This window comes from Ischnura elegans, chromosome 12, assembly GCF_921293095.1.
Source record: "Ischnura elegans chromosome 12, ioIscEleg1.1, whole genome shotgun sequence".
Lineage (NCBI taxonomy): Eukaryota > Metazoa > Arthropoda > Insecta > Odonata > Coenagrionidae > Ischnura > Ischnura elegans.
Window position 1 is genome coordinate 68,741,160 of NC_060257.1, and position 23,868 is coordinate 68,765,027.

General features: G+C 38.1%; 1 protein-coding gene across 4 annotated transcripts in view; it reads left to right on the plus strand.

Moving 5' to 3' along the window:
• LOC124169727 overlaps positions 1-23,868 on the plus strand; it is a 562,768-nt gene that overhangs the window by 507,379 nt on the left and 31,521 nt on the right. The window lies entirely within an intron of this gene.

The window sequence follows — 23,868 nt, forward strand, 5'->3', positions numbered from 1 at the left end:
CATCCTTGAATCCTTTTTAATCGAGGTTAATTTCATTCCGGGCCAAACTGCAGAGATGATTTTCCTTTATCACTGGAGCGTGTTTGAATGGAACGCTTAAGGAAATCCAGCAGACTCAAAATCCTTCCGTGATTGTCCACATCACTAAGGAAATTTCGCGTATTCGACGCGACCATTTTCCACTTGCACCCACATCTTGCTAAAATAATATTAAGAAAAGGAATATTAAGAGAGGATGTCGCCCGCTGGCTTTCATTTTTTTCCTTCACGCCTATTACCACAAATACTAATGCCTATCAAAAATGAATATTTTTACATAATGTTAACAGTTAAATTTGAGAAAAGCTTCGTCATCATCACTGGTCAACAATCCTAAGATTGGTTTGACGCAGCTCTCCACTCAATTCTCCTATCAACTAATCTTTTCACGCCTATTTATTTCTCCTTTCACGTATTTCTTTACCTGTTCAAGATATTTTGCTCGAAATCTTCCTTTTCCGTTCTTGCCATTCCTCGACGATTGTCTTTATCAGGCCATCATGTCTCAAGGTAGAGAATAGCCTGAAAATAAAATTGTGCTAAGATAAGAAATACTGGAATCTCTACAATTCCAATATCCAGCGGGAAAACATGTTTTTAGCTACCAATTCTAGTTATGTAGCTGGGATCGAACGTAACCTTGTGTCATCTACTGCCTACTGTTTTAAAAATCTTTAGTTTTCACCTGAAAAACAACTATGCATCCTGTGTGTTGTGGACTTTCATATTTCGTAAATTGCTTCAAATTTGCGCATTTTTGTTTTTTACGATAACTTTTGTAAAACTCAAATATCACGAATATCTGTAATATCGTTCTGCAGAATTCAAATCTTAAATTTTGAATATATTCACCGTTCTTCACAAACTAAAAACTTTTCTTAATCTTTCCATTGTTCATGATCTAGATTAATCTTATTCCGGGTCATAAGGAAGGGATTTTCTTTGATCACCATAGCGTCCTTCAGTTTATCACTTGAGGAAATGAGACGAGTCAAAAATCCTTCAATGTGTCCTCGTTGAGAAATTTTCGTGAATTTCATGTGACCATATTTCTCCAGCTTACTCATCATGCGGTATCAAGAGATTAGGAGTGGGGCTTACGAAAGGAGAACGCTCGCTAGCCGTCATTTTTTTTACTTTTTAATAAATATGCTTTAGCGGGTATTCGTCTTGTACGGGTCAAATCTTTGCTACGCAATTATAACCCACTTTCCGATTAGCTATCAAACTGAAATGTCCAGGATAACTCAGAACCGAATGACAATACGATATCCTAACACTTTTATTTTGAACAAACCTGTATTTTGATTTTTATTCAGAATTTAATATGGAGATTTATTAACAAATGGCCAACAAAATTCTGCGGTAGCTCTGCGATCAAAATATGGAGAATATTGGAAAATCATGACATCATAATTGTTTACATCAAAGGCCATAAAAAAATTTTCGCTAGAATTTTTTTCTTATAAATATTTATTTTTATACTGTAGTATTAATTTCTCTTACGTTCCTCTCCATTGACATCGCCATCCCGCTTTTTCCTGCCCGTCAGTTGTCATGGTTTCCAATATGGCAACGGAACTTCATTATGATAGAAGTACAATTTTTCACTCAGCGAGCTTAATATTTGGCTAAAAGATAATGGTAACTGGCGTCTATCTCACTCCAATCTTAACCGATGAAATATTACTATGGATAGCATTCTAGTGTTGCAAATGTTTTCCAAAAAAAAGTCTGAGGACCGTATCGGAAGAAGATAGCTTGGCGGTGTATCTGGTCGCTTACCTGACTGGCAATCGGGGGATCTGGGTTCGAATTCCGGAAGCCAAATGATTTTGTTCATGGCGAATTGCATCCTTGGTGTGCATAACGTTGTAATTATTTCTGATAGTTCCCTTGGATTGTTTAGTTATTACCGCTTTCAAATATCATTTAAACGTGTCATACCATCATTATTTTCATGACTTTTGAGCTAAATAGAACTCAGTATAGTACAAAATTTGTATTGGTGTTCTATATTTCGTATCAATTATATTTTTATTTTTTAATAACGAAGTATTTTTATTATTTGTAGCGTTTTTTGTGGAACTTTAAGCGAAACTTAGTAGTTCAATATTCTCTTGCAGAATTTCGAATGTATATGATGAATATGTTCTCCTTAATTCGTAAAAAAAAAAGTTTTTATACGTTACCATATATACACACACTAAGTTTTTATAACCTTTTTACCCTTTTTAAAGGAGGTTAATCTAATTCACGGTCCAATTTCCTAACTTTCCTTTATCAGCGAAGCAGGGACGGCGCTAGCAGGTGCGGGGCTAGGGGCGAACCTTCAGTGCGGGGCCCTTCACTTAAAATATTAAACTCTATACCCCATCAACAAACTCGAGCATTTTGAATCCCTACCACTCTCTGGCTAAGTATGTATTCCCCTCCAAAATTCAGACTTCGTAATTACGCCGTTATGATACCATCACGTAAAATAAACATAAAAAGTGCTCTTTTTACTTTAAATTACTGCATTATTATTCCTTTTTCATAATATTATTTTTTGTCTAGCACGGACTTAAGAATACAGTAATAGTTGAAATTGCGTTTTCAAACTATCGTATATTTTAATTTTTTCACGAACGCGGGGCCCGGGGCAGTCGCCCCACCCTAAGGCCGGCTCTGCAGCGAAGTGTATCGAACACTTCATGAAATTCGGCGGGCCCGAAATCACAGGCGGATGTAGGGGGGGGGGCACGAGGACACCTGGACCCCTCCAGGCACTTTAAAAATTGGTAAGATTTTTAATTCGGTTATCATTACATTCGTTTTTATTTTGTGTATTACGGAGCCTGAGTATAAGCCTTGTGTCCAATGGGCCCGTCAAATTTCAAGAAGACAGATTTACCGGTCATTGGTCATTCGCTAGTCAGCGCTTGCAAAAAAAGCATCGCCTAAGTGGAAAAGGAGCTCGAAATCTGTCGTTATTATAAAAAAAATATTTCGTGCTTTCCCGGCGAATAGACTTAGTGAAGAGTTCTCGGGATCGCCACCGTTGCGCTGGGCTGTGAGTGCCCTGAGGACGATGACCAAGTCGGGCATCGAAACGTCGGCAGTTATGCAGTTCCTGACCTGGTGGCGATCCCGAGAACTCTTCACTATGTCGTTATTATGCATGTAGATTATTAATATTTTAATATTTATAACTTTCCTATTAAAATAAAGAGAATATTTCGGACAGTAATTTTTTTTCTTGTTTTCAGTCTCGAATATGAGGAGACCGTTTGTCTGTCAGACTTTTGAGCCCCCCCCCCCCAGAAAAAAATTCTGGATCCGCCCTTGCCCGAAATCCTTCAATGTGTGCCCACCTCGTTGAGAAACGTTCGTGAATTTTGCGTGACCATATCCCTCGAGCACCGACGCGATGCAGTGATAAGAGATTAAGGAGAGGACTTAAGAGAGAGAGGGGAACGCCCGCTAGCCTTCTTTTTTTCCTCCAAGTTGACGTCGCCATCCCACTTTTGCGAGGACCTAATTTCCGCGAAAGAGGGGCTCGGATGCCCCAATTCCGTGCCGTAGTAGTTCCGCCTCTTCCCCCTACCCCCCAGGTCGTTCCCTTCCTCCGCCGCCGCCGTGTCTGTATTACCTACTGGGAGTATCGATCAGTTTGGCGGAGACCTGCGAAGTCTCTGCCGCTGCTCCTGACCACTCTCTCTACGCTGGATTCTTCCCCGCCCCACTTACTGAGACGTCCGTTCGACTCCGGCGATTTTTTTAGTCGGAACTCGATGTTATAATAATAATGATCATCGCCATAAGTCAAGAACTCTGAGATTGGTTTGACGCAGCCAAGGGGACAGCATAGAGGAGGTCCAATTCCACCCCAAAGAGGGATGATTTCTGTTGACACTTAAGTCGCATTTTAATCGGTTTTCAAAAATGTCCTTGGCGCGGTGATGAGTGCAATACGATCTACTTTTATTGTATTTTTTCCATTATAATATCGTATTTCCGAGGAATGGCATTGAAAAGTTATTAATTTGATACATCACAACATCATTTTTATTAATTTCGGTTAACATCCCTAATAATACCTTGCTTCCCCGTTAAATACGGATCACTTTGTCCGTCAGTGACGCGAGTGGCGACTTTTATAAACCCATTTAAATACGCGGTGAGTGACAACACATGAAGAGGCCGACTTGAGGATCCTCTTTTACAATATTCGTGTTCATAATCATCATCATCATTAGTCAACAATCCTAAGATTGGTTTGACGCTGCTCACCATTTCTATCTCCTATCCACTAGCCTTTTCGTAGTGACGTTTTTCTTCCCTTTTACATACTTTATGACCTACTAGCAGGCCACCCGGCGTTGCTCGGGAAGGATAGTACCCAGAAAAGTTGGAAACTTGGATCTATAAGTAATGCCAATGAAAGAATGAGAAAAATGGCTTATTGAATGAGTACTTCAACAAAATAGTTGGTACAGAATATAACCAAATCCATCAAAATGAAACAAAACTTTTCACGTAAGAATAGGTAATGTTAAGGATATGTAGAGTAGATGTTAGAGGGAATAGGATAGTTTGGTGGATAGAGCGTTAGTCCTCTGACCGCAGGGTTCTCAGATCCAATATTGGCTTAAGTTTTCGAACACTGTAAACCAATATACTTGAATAGTGAAGGCTGCTCAGGTGCTCCACCGGCTAATCTCATTCTATATGCGTATGATATTAAATGCATGTATCGACGACAAGTGTCGATTAAATGGCGATAACTTTTATTGAAATTATTAATTTTATTTTATTTAAGAATTGCTTAGTATAGACACACTTCCCTATCGCTATTGTAATCTACAAATGGATTTACACGTCATTCGAAACACGTAATAAGTAACGGATAAATTCTTGAATAAAATTAAAATACAAATTTCGATTAAAAGTGTTATCACCAGTTAATCGATAATGTAGTCGTCGATACTTGCGTTTGATTTCAGACGTTCCACCTCATAAACTTGATTTGCGCGTGGCAAAAAATTGCTAAAATAACTGCTCAAAAGCTCTCGCTACTGCTATCTTGCATTTTCACTAGCATTATGTTAGTTATTTAAAATTTACTCAAGCCCTAACGGCACAGAAATAAGGAGCTATTTCGCTATTATTATCCGAAGTGTCCCATGGCAACCAAAGCGACAGCACTCTTTACCTGCGGGTTGAAGTCAACGTTACCGCTTGCGATGTATCCGTAATCATCGATTTCCACTGCGTTAAAAGTTTAACCGCTTCAACTTGGGTAATAGATCGAATCAAGATCGACCATGTCCTTTATCGATTGTAATTCTCTTTGCAGTCGATGTCTTCTCGTACGATTGAAACAAATTAGTTACGCGACAGTTTACGCTGTCGTCTCTCATATAACTAACTAACATATAATTCCATGTGTAATCTACGATAGCGATAGATTAGAGTTTCAATTTATCGATCAATCGAATGAGCCTAGTTCCACTTCTTCGTTCGTGCTAATTGATCAAGTCAAGATCGAACCAGTCGATTTTAATTCTCATTGTAGTCGATATCTATACGTGCGAGTCGAACAAATTAGTTACGAAACAGTTTTTGATGCCATCTTTGACGTGCAAGTCCACGTGTAGTTTACAATATCGACTGGGAAGTGTCTCAATCTATCGATTAATCGAATGAGCCTAGTTCCACTTCTTCGTCCGTGCCAATGCATCGAATCGAAATATATGCATTATGATGTCTACCCGTGCGAGTCGACCAAATTAGTTACGCGATAGATTTAGCTGCGATCTTTGACGTGAAAACCGATGTGTAGTTCACGATGTGATAGGTATGTGTCTCAATTTATCGATTAATCGAATGAGCCTAGTTCCACTTCCTTGTTCTTGCGATGGAATGTTTATAAACCCCTCCCTATCCCCTTCCCGAATTCCCCGAGTTCCAAATCCCCCTTCCACGGATCCCCCTTTCCTGATCCCCCTTTTCACCCGAGAAGAGGACACTGTCCTACTCTCTCGGGAAGAAAATATCTTCCGGGGGGAAATAGTTTCGCGCCTCTCCGGGCGCCACCTTCGGCGCCCTCAAGGGACGTGTCATGCTGTTTATTTTTTCCATTTTTCTCATCCTCATCGGAATTCTTCCTCGTCACGTCTCTTTTCTTAATGTCCACAAAGATAGCAGCTCACGATTGTGTTGGTATTTCGACTGCATTCCTGGCGGCTTTTCGTCCCTCAGGTTTTTCATTAAGAAGTCTTATCGCTGGAAACTATCTAGGCATCTAACAATACGCGTTATAAGTTTCCAATGTTGATGAAAAAATTGTCTTGACAACTGCAGAACCATTTCTTCTGAAAAATTATGTCTTTAGTATTTGGTATGGAGCAATAAGACTGTTTTGACATTTCAGCACAAGTTAATTTTGTGTATAGCTGTTTTCTATGAACTTCCCATATTCCACACCAATTTTTCATTAATAAATAACTTAAATTTATGGTTTGATGGTGCAATGCCTAACTTAAGGAATTTGCATTCAAAAATTAAATTTTGAAACTCTAACTTTGTTAAAATTTTAAAACATATTTGACCTTTCAAAAATGATCGTGCCTTTACTATTCAGTATCAACAGCCTCCAATACAAATCTGCCTTCCAATAGCTTGTCATACCTATTGGTATAGCATAAATAACATGAAAACAAGATTAATAAGCTAACTACCAACATCAGAGCAGTTTATAATTTTATAATCACACGTATTATTTATTATACTGCAGGTTACTTTCATTTGTGCTTTCATAGTATTTCTCATGAAAGTTTTTGTATGTACTGCTACCATCGATCGATGTCTTTCAAATAATATTGTTTATCTGTGTTTTGGAAAGGTTGGGTAACTTATGATGGCTTAATTCTTTTATTTTTATTGCTTTTAAGCCAGTGAATAGCTACTCCAGAACAGGGAGAAGTGATCTCTTCCATTTTTAGTTAGTTTACAGTAGCGTTCGACGATGTTTTGCATGGACGATTGCATGGGTTTCCATTATGACCCCTTGTCTAAGATCTTTCCTCTTGAATGGTCAGAAAGAGAATGAATTTTAGCTCGTTTGACTCTATCTCTCTTGCCTATCTAAATCTCTCATTGATCTCTCCCGTTTTTAGTGACATCAAATACCACTGTTTTAGGTTATCTCCTGGAATAACCCGTTTATCTACGAATGATCGTTTGTTTGGGTGTTTGTCTAGAGACTTCATGATTACTCTCGACTATTTGCTAAAAGTTGAGGTACACTTTCACCACATGGGCATGTATGGGTGCATTTTCCTCCATCAATGCACTAATATAAAATCTCTCGTTATCTATTATAGCTTCGTAGATATTTCTCCTCATATTTTAATATCGAAGCCTTTATAGATCGAAGATATCGTACATAGCCTTTGGCGGGGTGAGCTCTACCGTCACTTATGCGGTCATTTTTGTGCGGCTGGATTTCCGATTATCCGCATTTGGGATGCAAGTGTGTGTATGTGTTTGTATAGGCGTATATTTGTCTTTTATTTATTTTTTTCCTTTTTTCTTTGTATTTGAGCCTTGTTGTCTTGATTTTTTTCTGCCTCTATAAATTGATTTCCCACAAAGGCACATGATAATAAATTAATTGAATTAAACTTATCAAAAAAAACATCAGATTGAATCACTGAGTGAGTGATTCAAATATCATGAGCGTGGTATGTTATAAGGCTAATTTTCGATTTTTACCATACTCTCTACCTTGTCATTTTTGTTGCTTCACTGTTTCCGAAATTTTTGTCCTAAAATGGTAATGATGTCAGCGGAAAACGTAATTGATTCCATCAATGATAATCATTCTTCCTTTTTAAGAGTTTTTCGCTCATAAACTTTCCTCTTTTTAGGAGAGATTAAGCTATCCTGGAGCGTGACGACCCAATTTTCATTGCACAGGTTGGGTTTCAGCTCGGACTAGGTTATTCCATTTGCGTCTGTCAGCTCGATCCTTCTCTCTCTCTCTCTTGAGGAAAGAGTCCTTTTTGAGTACGTCCTCTAATATCCAAGTGTAATGGATGATGTATCATAGAAGGGTAACTTTCAATGTCAGCCAGATTCTGGACCTTTCCATATTAACTCAGTAGCGTCTACGGATATTACACATCTAATTTGTAAATTATGATTGAGGGGTGAGTAAATAACGTCATCATGACCCCATAACCTTCTTGGATGGCTGTTTTTAGCTCATAGGCTGACCTTATTTAACTTAAAATGAAGTATTAAAGTAAGTGGAAATGCTAAGCAAAGAAAAGGAAATGCCTTAGTTGTATCTTAAATTCAATCGACGCATAGGAAAAACAAAGCACCTTTCACTAGTTAGCTGGATTGCACTAAGTAGTTGAATTTCCCGGAAAATAGTAAAAACATGCATATGCTAGTGATGGATCCAGAAAGCGGCTAGGCCCTTGGGTATCCAATTTACACTCTATAAAATGGTAATTTTGTTCTGTTGTAAAATATTTACAGGAGAGGGGAGCCCCCCATTACCCCCTTTATCCTTTTTCTGGTTCCGCTTGTGCATGGTGCATACACACCAATACAAATATACAGGATCCATGCTGAGATACAGACTCTACGTTGTACTATTTTTTGAATTTGGAATCGGAAAATTCAGGTATTGACTGAATTGAACATTGCGCTAATACTATAGGCGAGAATGGGAATATAATTTTGTGATAATAAAATCGCATTTTTTTATCGTTCGCCATTCAAATACCCCTTAACTCAACGTGTTAAAAGATGAGCTATGCTCTTGATAAAATCATCTCGGGTTTGACTCCGGGTAAAGCTGTTCTAGGCCGATAACAGCCTTACCCGGTGCATAACCCGAGAAATCTTATCAATATAATTCGTCGGGAAATTTTATGATTATGAGCTATGCTCTTGATAAAATCATCTCAGGTTTGACACCGGGTAAAGCTGTTCTAGGCCTATAACGGCCATAACCGGTGCATAACCCGAGAAATCTTATCAATAGTATTCGTCGGGAAATTTTACGATCTTATGTGAGCCATGCTCGTGCGTGACGACCTGATGTTCACCGTGAGCAGACGGTGGGAAGTGAAAATTCTCGTCTCCGGACGGACTTCAGCTTAGACTAGTTAATTCCATTTGCACTCATTCCTCTCTCTCTCTCTCTCTCTCTCTCTCTCTCTCTCTCTCTCTCTCTCCAGGAAAGAGCCCTCTCGTGTGGATTTCAACCCCTTACTGCTCAGACCTCCATTTTATTCCCCGCTTCTCCCCCCACCCATCCTCCTCCATCGCGAAAAAATACACTCTCCCAGACTCTTCCTTTTTTTTCAACAACCCACCCTCAAATTTTTTTTCCAACCCCCATTTCCCACCCCCTCTCCCAGTTCCAAGATCATTATCGGATACTCCAGGAAATCGACTCCCCTTCAAACTCTTTTTTTCCTGTCTCAGCCCACCGAGCGGATAAAAAAAAGAAAGGGGAAAATAAAGACCTTCATTCCCACCACCATAATTTCCTGTAAAGCTCTGAAATTTTGTCCATATCACCCCTTCCTCCCTTGACCTTCTGCTGTTGAGGTGTGCTGAAAAAAATTGCTTCGGAATGGAATCGATTTGAGCCAGGCTTTGGAATTCGATTCGACTCTTCAACGATTCGGACAGCTTCGATTCTAAAATATTAATTTCTACCATTCGTATTTTCATTATTCACCTTCCCTTGACATCTGCTATATCTATGTGTGTATAAAAAAGGATTCCTGTTTGTCTGTCCGCTATGCGTTTCCACATACCTGCACGGATTGCGACCTAAGTTTGTACATAGGTGCACATCATGCTCCCAAACCCCTTAGTGCTACTTTCGATTACGTCCGAAACGTCCTTTGCTTCAATTTCTCATTACTAGAGATGCGCGTAAATAGCACTTTCACTTTAATTCTACAGCACTTTCAATTACAGTTTCTTAGCATTTTGAAGCATCAATTTTTTTTCTTTACTTTCATAATGTAGCATTAGTAGCTGGAAAAGTGTGATGAAAAGCAGTTGAAAAAAATACGGAATAGTTTAAATAATTATGGGATGTAACAATAATAAATTATGGAATATGATATAAAGTTAATAATTATAAATTATATTAGTAGCCTGAATATCATTTACACTAGTTGAGCATCAACATTGAACAAGTTTCAAAACTTTCTTCCTTCAACCGGTGGCGTCTGTCAGTCACAACTTGATTGTATTGGCTGAAAAACCTTTCTACATCCACGATGCTAACTGGTGTCCAGATTGTGTGTGTTGCAGATTTATCAAACTCAGTTTTTTTTCTGGGCAGATTGCGAGAAACATTTGCTTAACACAGCAGAGGCTACTAGGGTTCTCTCTCAACCTCTCTTGTAGCTGCCAATGAAAATACATGTAACCATCTATGAACTAGTAAGGGCCAACGTCCAGTGGAGCAACAAGGGACGGGCTCGGCACTAAATTTACGAATTTTTCCATGGAAAAGGCAAACTTGCGGTTTAAATGTCATATAATTCCTGTCATCGCGCCTATGTCGCATTTATTCACGTGTACCGCATCAGTAACGCTTTTATCCCATATGCGATTTTCACGTATCACTTATACTCATTACCGTTTGTTACGTCACGTCATACAACTTCTGCGGTTGGACAACCTACCGGGTAGGCACACCTCTTGATACACTCAAAGCGAAAACATAAAAATATATCCTACATGATCATGAAATCCAAGTTCCAAGTTTACCACTGCTCTGGGTACTATCCATCCCGAGCAACGCTGGGTGGTCTGCTAGTCATCAACAATCAACATTCCTAAGATTGGTTTGAAGCAGCTCTCCATTCCTCTCTCCTATCCACAAGCCTTTCATAGCCACGTATTTCTTCTCTTTCACGTATTTTATAACCTTCACCATGTATCTCATTCGAGGCCGTCCCTTGCCCTCCTTCCCTTCCACCTGTCCTTCTACGATTGTTTTCATCAGGCCATCATTATCTCATTATGTGGCCAACAATGTGGTCCCATCTACTCCTTAAGGTTTTTAGAAGTGTCTTTGACATCTGCCCATGTGTGCTAAATAGAAACTTAACTTTTTTTCCTACATCTGACCACCAAGTGGATAAAGATAAGAAAAGAAAGAAGAAAATAAAGACCTTCATTCCAATCAAGATAATTTCCCCTAAAGCTCAGAAATTTTGTCCAGATCACCCTTCATGCCCTTACTTCCGTGACCTTCTGTTGTTAAAGCGTGCCAAAAAAACGCTTCGGAATGGAATCGATTTGAGCCAGGATTTTGAATTCGATTCGATTCTTCGACGAATCAGATTGCTTCGATGCTTAAAGAATTACAATGTCTACTCTTTCGCATCTTCGCTATTCATCGATTAACTAGACATCTGATTGTTTAAGCTAGGTAAATAAATCTTCGAAATTGAATCGATGCGATTCCATTTCGATTCGATTCGTATTCGATTCAATTCACCTACAAACCGTACAGCTTTCGATGCGAATTGAATTTTACACCGATTGCAAACTAGTATAGCCAAGGAAAAATGTTTTGCTACTCAAAACGGAGGAATCGGAGTGCTTTGATGCCAAAATACTTAAAATTTCTACCCCATTCACATGATCGCTATTTACCTCACCTTGGCCTCTAAACATGTGTGATAAATAGAGCTTTGAAATCGTATCAATGTGATTGGGGATAAATTTGATTCGATTCACCAACAAGTTCTGCTTTCGATGCTAAAAAGTCTCAAATGTTTACCTATTTGCATCTTAATGATTCGTTTACGAACCGAATCGAACATACGGCACTCGCTCTTGTATACGTAATCTTATGGTGCATTCAATTTATTTTTATGCAGTGTATACATCTTGTGGTATCCCAATTTCGTTATTAAAAAGGATATTTTCAATTTATTGCGACTCTCTTCACATCATGCGATCTTTTCGCTTGGGATTTTATTTCTGAAAAATTCATTTATTATATTCGCTGAAAATATTTAGCAGTGTTTATCAATCACTTTATTGATATTTAATTTTAATAAATCAGTCGTTCGACTTTCTTGAATAATAAAGCTACCAATACAGCTGAAAGTGGCTATTTCCATAAAACGGAGAAATTCCCGAAAAATTCCCGTTGCGAAAAATCATTTCCAGCTATTTTTTTAGTGCATTCATATGTTAGCCCGTATTTTTTGCGTTCAGAATTCCCTAACGTTAAATTGTACTCTCGTTTTTATAATGGCGTCTTATTGTTTCTAGTGTATGCAGTTTAACCTGCAATTATTTTCCACGGAAATGGTTGGCAAAGAGTAGTAGTGTAGTAGGAAAAGTTAGAAAAGGAAATCTTTTCAGGGAGGACTTTTAAATTAAGAGTGCAAATGCGTTGCGAATTGAATGACGATAAGGTAAACTTCTGCGGTATTTTTACCCCTCTGATAGCGGAAGGCCGCGAACTTAGAAATCCGTGAAGATAACGTAGTCAATGGCAGCTCAGCACGCAAAACGAGTCTAGTTTTTTTCCGTCTTTGTGGGCTTCATTTATAGCTTTCAGCCTTCTTCGGAAAAGCTTGGATTTATACCAGTACTTACACTTTTGGAATCAATCTAAGTTTTTCAAGAGGCATTTGGGAAGATTTGCAAACATGAATTCAAAGCCTGTCCAATCAGATTGATTTGGGCATGGGCTGTGGGCAGCCAACGTCATTACATTGTAGGTGCTTCTCTGTGCTCAAGAGAAGGAAATAGCATAGGTAAAGAAATTTTTATAGCGGGTATTAACACTCAGCCGATTTTTTTCCAACTTCTCCAATCAATCCAAGCGGAATCCTTTGTCTTTCAAGAGCATCAATACTGATAATTGCAAAAACATTGAGCCAATATTCACTCAAACAGAGTACATCGAAATACAATAGTGGATCAAGTTTATTGGCAACATATAATTATGAGATAATCCTTGACATCCGTTTGCGTCTCCTTTCTTGAGTTTAAGTTGAAATTTGTTTTTTTTCCTTTAAGGGGTTATATTTTTTAATATTCATTTGGTGTAGATATTTTGCTTGGCTTATGACCGATTGTTTGACCGGGTTTTCGGATATAAGGAAGAGGATTTTTTTAGAAGAACGCTGGACTCGGTTTTATAACGCAGTCTTTGTTCCACTAGTTCAAAAACGCAGACATTTAAGCCATAAAAAAAGATTAGGTTGGTCCATCTCACTTGCTCATTGAGCGATTCATCCAGTAGTACGTTTTGAATTGGTATGGGCAGAGGTCACCCTGAACTAAAACGGTGACGCGCTTATGTGGAAAATTACTAAGTCTGATTCTATTTTGTTGCAATGAATTTCCTCAAGGTAAACACGCTGACTATCGCTCGGAGCCTATTACTGTGTCCGTTTAAGGAGCTGGTGAACTTGAAGCGAGAGTAATTCCAGTTGTACCCTTCCCTCTTTTCTTTCTCTCTACTCGTCTCCATGGGATCTAACCCTTATTCCCTTCTGAGAGCAGCTGATGAAATTGAAGCGGCGCTAACGCTAGTTTCGTCCCATGTAGCCCATCAGCTGAGACAGTAGGGTGGTTTCCTATTATTTTTTATTGCCTTAATCGAAAGATTATTACTCCTGGAGTACGTATTTCACGCATTTAGATTTTTAAATTACGATATCTATTTTTCGCGATTAAATAAAAAGTTAAAATTTTCAAGCGCGCGAAAACGCGACGGCTAAGTATGAATGCCGGGAAAACTCCGTGTGACGTCGTTCTGGTTCCCGCTGCTGCAAGTGAGGTGACCTTGGGGCGAGGCTTTGAGCGCTGATACGACGCAGGATGCTAGCAGGTAGCAGAGTACCCTGCTAGCTGGTAGCGCTTGGCTTAAATAAGGATTATTAATACCTTATCAAACGCAGAAAACTTACCAACCTTAGCCAGTTTTAATAAGTGATTATTAAGACATGTTTCCCTGAGCTCTGTGCCTCATGCATGCATTGGTAATCTCAGACGATGTATAACTCCATTCTACTCGTATAGAAACTAGGTCCCTGTGACGTCACGTGGAGTGGCATCGAATGGGCGCCAATCTGGCCTTTTTCAAATGCGGTTAAAATTGACCATTGCCATTCGTCTGAACTGGGATTTCTAAAACCAAATTATTTGTATATTATGAATACACTAGTGGTGAGTAACGAATCGCAATCAATGCCTTTCGTTTTCTTTGATGAAGGAAACTACCCTGTTATTGAAAATTACATATGATATGTATATAAACTTTGAAACCATTAGCGATATTAATAAATAAGTGCGGACAATTACTACGGCTATTTATAATTTGTTAACATGAATTTCCACCAACCATCATGGAATTTCCTCGTAGATATTCTGTTGAAGCCCATGAGTCTCCCCTTTAGAGGGGCTAGTTAACTTGAAGTGGCTCTAATGCTAATTTTACCCCGTCTTTCCAACCCTAAATGCGTGGAATATTACCCCCAAGTTTTAGTTAAAGGTGATCTCTTTCCTCACCAATTCAAACCGTCCAACGTGTTGAATTACTCAGTGAGTGAGTCAAAAGGAACAAATCCATCTTTTTTTCAAAACTTATGTGATTGCATTTTGGAATTAGAGCTACAAATATAGCACTATGAATCTAGTCCAATAGCGTTTCAAATTATTCTTAAAAACCCCCCATTGAAATCGAGCCCATACCCAACAAGATAGAAACACGTGTAATTTTCCAACGAGATAGCTCTTGAAAATGAAGTGTATATGAGCGTTGTAATTGATTCAGTTAGATAAATAAAGGTGAAAAATTACTACGGTTGTTTCTATCTTGTTACCAGAAATTTTCAAAACGTAAACTCGTCAACAATCGGTAAAAATTCGAAGCCCATGCCGTTCACATTAGGAGCTCGTTCACATTAATTTTACAACGATATAGCTCTTTAAAATGAAGTGTATATGAGCGTTGTAATTAGTTCAGTTAGATAAATAAAGGTGAAAAATTACTTCGGTTGTTTCTATCTTGTTACCAGAAATTTCCAAAACGTAAACTCGTTAACAATCAGTAAAAATTCGAAGCCCATGCCGTTCACATTAAGAGTAGCTGGTGAACTCGTAGCGTATCTAATGTAACATTCATCCGGGGTTTCCCTTACTCGTCTGCCTGGGATCGAACCCATGTCCCTTTCCGAGAGCATCTGGTGAACTCGAAGCGGCACTAATGCTAGTTCCACCCTTCCGTCGTTCTCTCCCGTCGAATTACAAGAATCCATCCTACCGTGCGCTCATCCTCTCTTCCGCTGACGTATTTTATCTCGTTCCCCTCCCCTTCCTTCGCAATCTCCCTAATTTGCTCACCCGTGTCCATCATCCCCTGCCATTCCCCTCCCTCCGTTTACCCTCTTCCCTTGCCATCCGCACCAATTTCTCTCTTTCCTCTTTATGTGCGTCTTCCTTCCCCCCGGCTCTTTCCCGCCCTCAAACTATCCCTCTTCATCTTCCCACTCTCACCGCTCATGAGCTCGCACGTAGCTCTCGGCCGCTGTTCCAATTTTTGCCCGCCCATCTCCCACGTATTCTTCCCGCACTCCTTTTTCCCACGTCCTTCCCTTACTTTTCTAACCTCATGATGGCAGGCTCTTTTCCACGAGTGAAAAACCTCTCTATTTTTCTCCTCTGCCTAATGTTTTCCCTCGCTCTTGCGCTGGTTCATCCATACTCTTTAGGCCCGTCTACTTGTTTTATCCTGTTTTTTTTCCTCTGCTCCCTCGCAGAACACGCAATATGTTCACGGCGCCAATATGGGCGAAGGATTCCAGCGTTCGGTTTCACTGAATATTTTTTTTTCTTTCGTAACTTTTTTGATTTCTCAAGCAGGCTTAATAAGTGTTTCTTTTTTTCTCTCAACATTGATGGATTTTCACAGTTAATTCAATGTTGAATTCACATAATTCTTCAGTTTAAACGAGTTACAATATAAATTATGCATGCAATATAAGTTTTTCAGTAACTTCTACATTTTTTGTTAGACTTTCGCTGCTAATTTTATCATTGGCAGGGTGATAGTTTTTATTTTGTTTCTTGTTGTCACTGAATCTTGCTTTGTTCTCAAGATTCTCTTTTACTTCTTGAGTATGTTTTTATTTCAATATTTATAGCTTTCTTTTTTCTAAGGATAACATTTCGACATTTTATTGACTCTTGGCGATTATTTTATTTTCGTTGACTGTTAATGATTTACTGATTTTTTATCAATCTTGAAGGACTTTCACAAGCGACTCAAATTAACACAATTCTTCATTTTTAACGAGTCGAAACTATGCTTGTTGTATGAGTTTGCACTTTCTACCTTTTGTCTTGGATTTTCGCAGCTCAATTCCAAATTTGAATGGTGACTGTTAGTTCTTATTTTTTTTCTTGGTTTCTCTGAATTTCGCTTTACTCTCCATATTTTCCAACATTTATATCTTCTTTTTTATTTCGAACATTTAACTTTCTGACATTATTATTTGCTTTTAGCGATTTTTCTTTGGAGTGACATATTTCTTTCCGTTGAATTTTGTAGTCTCGAACAAGAAAAGGTATCATGCTTGAACTGAAACTCACATCGAGGTATAATTTAATAAGCTATACTTTTATTGAATTAAGTAATCACGAAGAAGAAAAAATGTCACTCTTTGAGTTAAAATTGTCTTTATGGCTTCAGTTGGTTGACAACTGTACTAACTTTGATAATTTCTTTGCGTTGTCGATACCATAGTCGAAAATATAGTATTGGTGAGGAATGTACTAAATGAATTTTCATTTATCATCAAGGTTCTACCGATAAAAGCAGCAAGCGATAAGCAAATTTGACTTCTTCAAGTTTCCATATTCAAATCGCCATTTCACCGAAACCACGTGGTTTTAATTTCGGCACCAACTTTCGAAAACCGCGCAGCCATGTCAAGAGAGGAAGACGGAGAAATGAAAATCCCCTCTTTGAATTATTCGGACTCTGCCGTCTATGTTGTCTTTTTCGCATGCTTTAAATCTCAACCGTCCTACTATGCACTTCCTTCTTTATTCCATTCGTTTATCTCTGGCTTACTACGTTTTTACTCAGCAAAAAAACTCTCCCTTTTTCATTTTAGAAGCAACCTCGGGCTAGCCAGCGGTTAAAGTTTTACGGATTCGCTCGCGAGTGTGCATAAAAAAGGGGAAAAAATTCCGTAGGAGAAAATTCCTCTTCTGAGTCCTTGGGCTCCTCTTTTCAGCTATTTATCGCATTGCTCCATCTACAATGCTCTACAGCAGGTTCGTTCGCTGTGACTCGAAATTCTTGCTCGTAATTCATTGCGAGGATTCAGTTGATTGAAGGGAAAGATAAGTTACGACGGAAAACAGATCTTCCGCATTCAGCCACACCCTCAAAAGTAAAAATGAAAAAAATCTAAGATGTCACCCCTGTTTTCATTAGTTGGTGACGTCATTAGAGTTCCGATTATTTCACTCGTTGTGAAGGGAGAAGGCTCATTGAGGAATTAAATGTGGCACATAAGTGTAAACATCAGTGAACCACGCGAGACCGATGCGAGAAAGGGAGGAGTGGCTGAGATGTGGTGATCCGCTCAACAGAAGCTCATGACGTCGTCAACTCCTCTGAGAAAGGGGCAAGGCCGTCAATTTTTTGCTAAGGTTATGGTAATCACTTAGCTTCTCAATTCTTGCTTGAGAGGAATTGGGAGGGGGTTTTTAGCGTAAAATTTTGCCCGTCGAATAGGACTTTAAGCTTTTGTCCGCTTAGTGAACTTCGTTAGATAAGGCTTATGACGACACTGGATTTCTCTTTACCCTTCTCATCTTCCCACGGAGAAAATAGCCTTAGCAGATGCATGCATCACTCCATTCATTTTCAAAAATACGAGGTAAAGCATATTTTCCCTTTTCTATTCTGTATTAACACTTACACGGAGTGGTATTTTATTAACTATTTTTTCTTTTTTTATTGAACTTACATATAATTCATTTCTATAGACTGGTTTCATCTTACCTTACCTCAGTGAACTATAAATAAATTCATGTATGATAAACAATGAAGTGATAAACCTAGATATCATACACTTAGGCATTTTGCTTGAAGTAATCACCTGGACATAGTTATGAATCTATCGCGAAACATTAGAACCGAACAGTGAACATTTCCCGGCAACGGTTTTAAATATCATTTCTAAAAAGCGCTAATAGCGTGATCGGAGCCTTAATAAACAGCACCCAACCAACCAGCCTAATCAGTTATTTTTCTCCCTTGTTGCTTTCTACTTGCTGCAGTAATTTCACGAGTAAATTAGCTGTAACCAAAACCACATGGGCTGGGGACCAAAATTAAGCCATGCTTCTTCTGTCTCGCGACGACGCTTTATTCGGAAAGAACGAAAAAGTTATTTATTAAAATATTATTCCAAATTGCTTTAGGCAACAGGAAACTCGAAAAATGCGTGTTGGCGGAGAACTTATAATTATTACTCTCCCCTCATTCGGATTAAGCTCATTAGGGTGTCGTGTCTCAGAATTCATTCTCTTTCTCAACATTCTCGGCCTTTTTTTCCCCGCGTTTGAACACTTTTGTTATTTTCAACCCTCCCTTTCCGTTAATTTGATTTTTTTCTAATGTAATTAGCATTTCTTTTCCATCACCATTTGTCTTTTTTCTGGTGCTTTATTCGTTCCTTTATATTTGCCTCATCCACGCCTTTCAAATCGCTTATCCTTTTCTTATCGAGCTTAATTATTTTAATCCTTTATCCTAATACACCTTCCTTCATTATTTTTACTCTTTATTCTCTTTGAAAACAGTGCAGTAAATAGCCAACAACTAAAAATTATGCGGTATTTTTCAATGGGAAAAAACATATTCTAAATTTTAAATAGATTAATGCTTTGCAGTGACATTTCTCTTTGTACCCATTTCCTCGTACACAAGCATCTTATGAGCCAAATCTCTATAACAATCCTTTAACATCACTAGGTGTAGTTTTCTTAAAGGTTTAGCATAATTGTCATCTAACATCAGAGCAAAGTACTTCTAAATTTAGAAGCTGGCGTCTTCTCATCATCCTCCTTTTAAAAAATACACCTAGTGCTATCAAGCAATAGTCTACTCGTACGTGTTCTACTTTGAATTCAATTAATATCCATTTGTTTCTGGATATTTAGTCTTGATAGCTTTTTAGAAAAAACTATTCATTATATATTACATTTTTTGCTTTACGTTTGTTTCAAATCGTCGAATTCTCAGTAATGCTAACTCTTATAAGACGGCGAGTTTCGAGTTTCGTGTATATTTCCAGGAGGAATTATTATTATCAATGACATAAATTGTTCTTTTGCAGCAAAACTTTCGGTAAAATGTATGTAGAAATTCATCTCTATAATCATTGTAAAGCACCTTCCTGTGAAAGGTTTTAAAAAGATGTAAAGGGCTATTTATTTACTTAATGACAAAACAATTCTCTTTTGAAATAAATTGCGTAAATTTCAAGGACTATAAGCAGCAACTTTACACTTTTAATGTAAGCATTTAGTGGTGGAAAATAATTATTTATTCTTGAATTGCCTCGTATTTACCTGTAAATAACAAAACAGTTTCTTCACGTCGACTTTATCACCTTAGTATGTAGACGACAAGAGTAACTGAAGAATGAGTGTAGCCATGAAATTTTGAAATAACTCGATTATAAAATTTTATCAGTGGCGATAAAAATTATGCTTGTGATCTAAGATTATGTGTAATTTCCTCTTTATTTTCACCTATTGCACGCTTTTGCTTAACTTGCTTCATATGTTTGCCCGTTCCATTGATGGAACTGTAATTGATTTTTAATGCATTTCCCATTGTTGGATATTTTGCACACTTGGTGGATTCAGATAGCAATACATTATTCAATTGTGAGACATTTGAAATTTTGTTCCATTGTGCTCTAATTAATTATCTACATATACCTACGTAAAAACAGTTGTAAATTTTGTCAGTAGATAGCGTATGCTATAATTTTTTTCTCACGAATTTCTTAAACTGCTCTGGTTTAATCGATTACACGATTCACAACTAAAACTTATAAAATTAAAATAAGATTTAAAAAGATTTTTTTAAACATGCCTTTTCCATAAACAATATAAAATGCAATAAAAAAATACGCCTTTCGTCACTCGGAGAATAAATTACGGGTGCTGATTAGGTTTAGATTACAATATTGCATACCAAACTCACCTTTTAGGCTCTTTCACCCCCATTGCTAATTAACCTAATCAGTGCCCACGATTTAATCTCCGTGTGATTAAAAGCTTATTTGTAGCCTATTTTCTCCTTGCTGGACTATTTCCTTTTATTTCTAGTGGCACTACTTCTCTTTTATCACTATAAATACCTTTACTTATCTCTCCTGTTTTCTCGTGCGAACATACTTTGGGTTTCCTTCCTCGATCTAATTCGGTCTGTCTGTCCCTCGTCTTTTATGGGCCGTTTATTCCCTCTCCATCGGCCATTTTCTCGCGAGTCCATCTCCCGTCGTTTTTCATCCTCGCGCTGTTTCGTGTCTCTCGCATTTTCCTCTTACCTGGCACCTCGAATTTCCTCCCATTCCCCATTTCGTATTTCATCTTTCCTTTTGGTTGATCATGAATGGAATTAGTCCAAGCAAAAGTGTTTTCATTCATTTTTTTGCATATTAATCCTTTAAAGACGGAAATAACTTACCAACTCGATACCTCCTCTGCACAAACGCTCATCAAATCGCCCACCGTATCACATACGCTCGTCTAGTAGCCCTAGTAGTACTAGATGAGCGGAATTGATTCGGTGGGCGATTGTTGAGCGTTTATGCGGTGGAGGTATCGAAATGCTTTTTATTTTTCTGCGTATCGATGGCTAAGTTCTAACAGAACGTATCTTACATTCGGCCGGTTTGAGTCAGGTAATTCAAAAAAGTGTAATAACGTTAAAAAATAAAATACAAGCAAGGAACAAATCTTTATATGCAAATTAATGCTTCTTTTTCAGTTTTATGAACTTTTTGTTTTTAATTTCAGCGTGCAAGTAAAATAAATTAATCGTTTTTTTAGCTCTCCTGTAAAGTTGCTATTTTTGAGATACGTGTTGTTAGAACTTAGCCAGCGATATCCTTTTTATTTTACGACTAATTAAGGGATATTCTTCTCCAAAAAAGGAAAACATTTACAGGACTTAATTACTTGCATACTAGACTACATTTGGTAGCCATTACTATGAACCTTTTTTATGCCTCCCATTATTAAAAAAAAAAAGTCATGCACACATTGAAACATTTTTAGACACAGCGCTAAAGCTGTAGGCATTCAAAGATTGATAAGTATATTTTATACTGAACAATAGCGGAACCTTCCTAACAGGATTTACATATTTTGTAAGTGCAGTTTTAACGTATAACTTATATTTCCTAACAAATTCCTCACATTTTCGACTCTCATGCTATTCGAAAGCACCCTTGCACCTTCTGTTTACCTTTTATTTCCATTTCCTCACACACCAAAGCATTTTGCGTGTTTCTCTCTCTCTCTCTTCCTTCCATTTCATTTCGGATAAACTCGTATACATCCTCTCGCTGTCCTCTTTCATCTTGGAAAAAGTGTCAGTTAACCACCCTTGTCGCCTCTGCTTTACCTCCTCTGCGTTTTTTTTTCATTTTTTATTGTATTATATTTTTCCTTTCTCTTCTTTGCATGAATACATTATTTTCAAGTCCTTCTATTTCTGTTTAAGTGTGAGTATGCTGCTTTTCAGCGAATTCTATGCGAAAAAGCACATACAATCAGCTCTCAGTTTTTTTAAGCTTTCAAACAAAGTTGAACCTTGATAAGTGAGAGTCCAAGGGACCGCATTTTTTTCTCACTTAAAGTGGTTTCTGAATTACCCAGTTTCTCATTTGCAAAGGTTAAAGAATGACCTCTCTTACTTACAGAGGTAAAAATAATTAAGTAAGGGGAGGAGTCTGCAGGGAATCCATAATTGTAGACTTATTACGTATGTAATTATCGGAAACCTTTGTATAATTTACAATGTTAATTTAAAGAAATCAGTTGATGTCTTTTGAGATTCTCTTATGGTATTATTTGGCTAATTTCTTTGTAAAAGAGAAAATAATTCCCCAATGGACCACAATATAGTTCGTTGCAGCGGGGATTTCGTATCATCCGAACTCGTTACATGCGGAGAAACCAACATTGGCGATCATAGGAATGTCCAAGAGACCGGAAACTCACCCTGTTATAGGCGGGATTTCGATACATGTGTGATAGTTATAAGCGAGTTTTACTGTTTATGTATCTTTCCCTTTTTTTCGTCCTATTTTTCTCATTCTTTTATCCTTTTCCCTCCTCCATTTCCTTATTATTTATCTCTATTACAAATTTATTGGTCAGAAAGTAACATAATATAATATCTAATTTGAAAACTAGCAACAGGAGAACAATTTGGGGAATTCTAGGACAGAGAGACGACAAATATTATAGCAAAGATAGGGCATTAGGGTAGCCCGTCAATGTTTAATCATCGGGTTAAATTAGTCGATTGTGTCACACAAGGAACATCACCGGTTTTGTGCATCTGTATCTTTCCCTCTTTTCGTATACTTTATCTCATTATTTTTTCCATTAGCAAATTCAATTTTCTACTCTCCCGCTACACAATTAGATATGTAAACAAAACTACTACAAGCAGTTACTGCAATATGTAAAATAATGTAACATTTAGTGTTCAAAAAGTAACATTATAGCATTTCATCTCTAAACCAGCAACAAGAGAACAATTTTGGACATTCTAGGATAGAGGTACTACAAAATTAATAGCAACAATAGTGCAATAGGGGAGCCCGTCAATCTACCGGATGGAGAAAAATTATGTCACGAAATTTTGACCCTGGATAGCTTATGCCAGTAGGAACCTAAATTACTTATGATATTTAGGTCAAAAACGCACCATTTTTAAACTACAGAAACTTTGAGCCAAGTGATCCGATTGGGCGCGAGTTTGCCCTGTTGCCTAATGCCCCAGACAAATCATGACTTTGATTTTGCCTGCCGGAGATTGCGATGCATCCACGGCATCCGGCAAAAGAGAAAACTCGCGGCCAATCGAAGCGCTTGGCTCAAAGTTTATGTAGGTAAAAAATGTTGAGTTTTTGATCTAAATATCATCGGTAATTTTGGTTCCTACTGGTATCAGATATTATCTACGAAAAATCGTAGGATTTTCCCTCCTCATAGGAAAATCTTTCTTTTTTCTAGAAACATTAAATTATGGTTTCGCTAATAGTAGGACCTGCCCGCCTTTGTGACGGTGCGGGATTCCTCGTCCCATCCCTTCCTTTCCTATCCCGTCCCAGGAGGCGTCGTCGGGCTCCTATCGCGGCGGCGCCTCCTTCCTTTTTCCTATCTTGTCCTCCCCCTTCTGCGGTGCAGAGGTGATAAGCTTATAGCTTCAGACTTCGGCCCAGGAGAGTAACCTCGCGAGCCCGCCGTTGGATTTCGTATCCACTGGTATCAGATATTAAGAGTCAACATTTCGTGACACAATTTTTTCTACCACGTGTTTTGCGGAGCATGAAAACTGTCCCTAACTAGTTCTTCCATTTAAGGCCGGTAATTAAATCAAAACATTTTCTAAAATTCCATTCTTTGCAGTAAATCTCAAATGTACCCACGTTAACTTCACGGCTTGAGCATGTATATTGCTCCGGTGTACGCTAATTTGTACAATAAATAGTC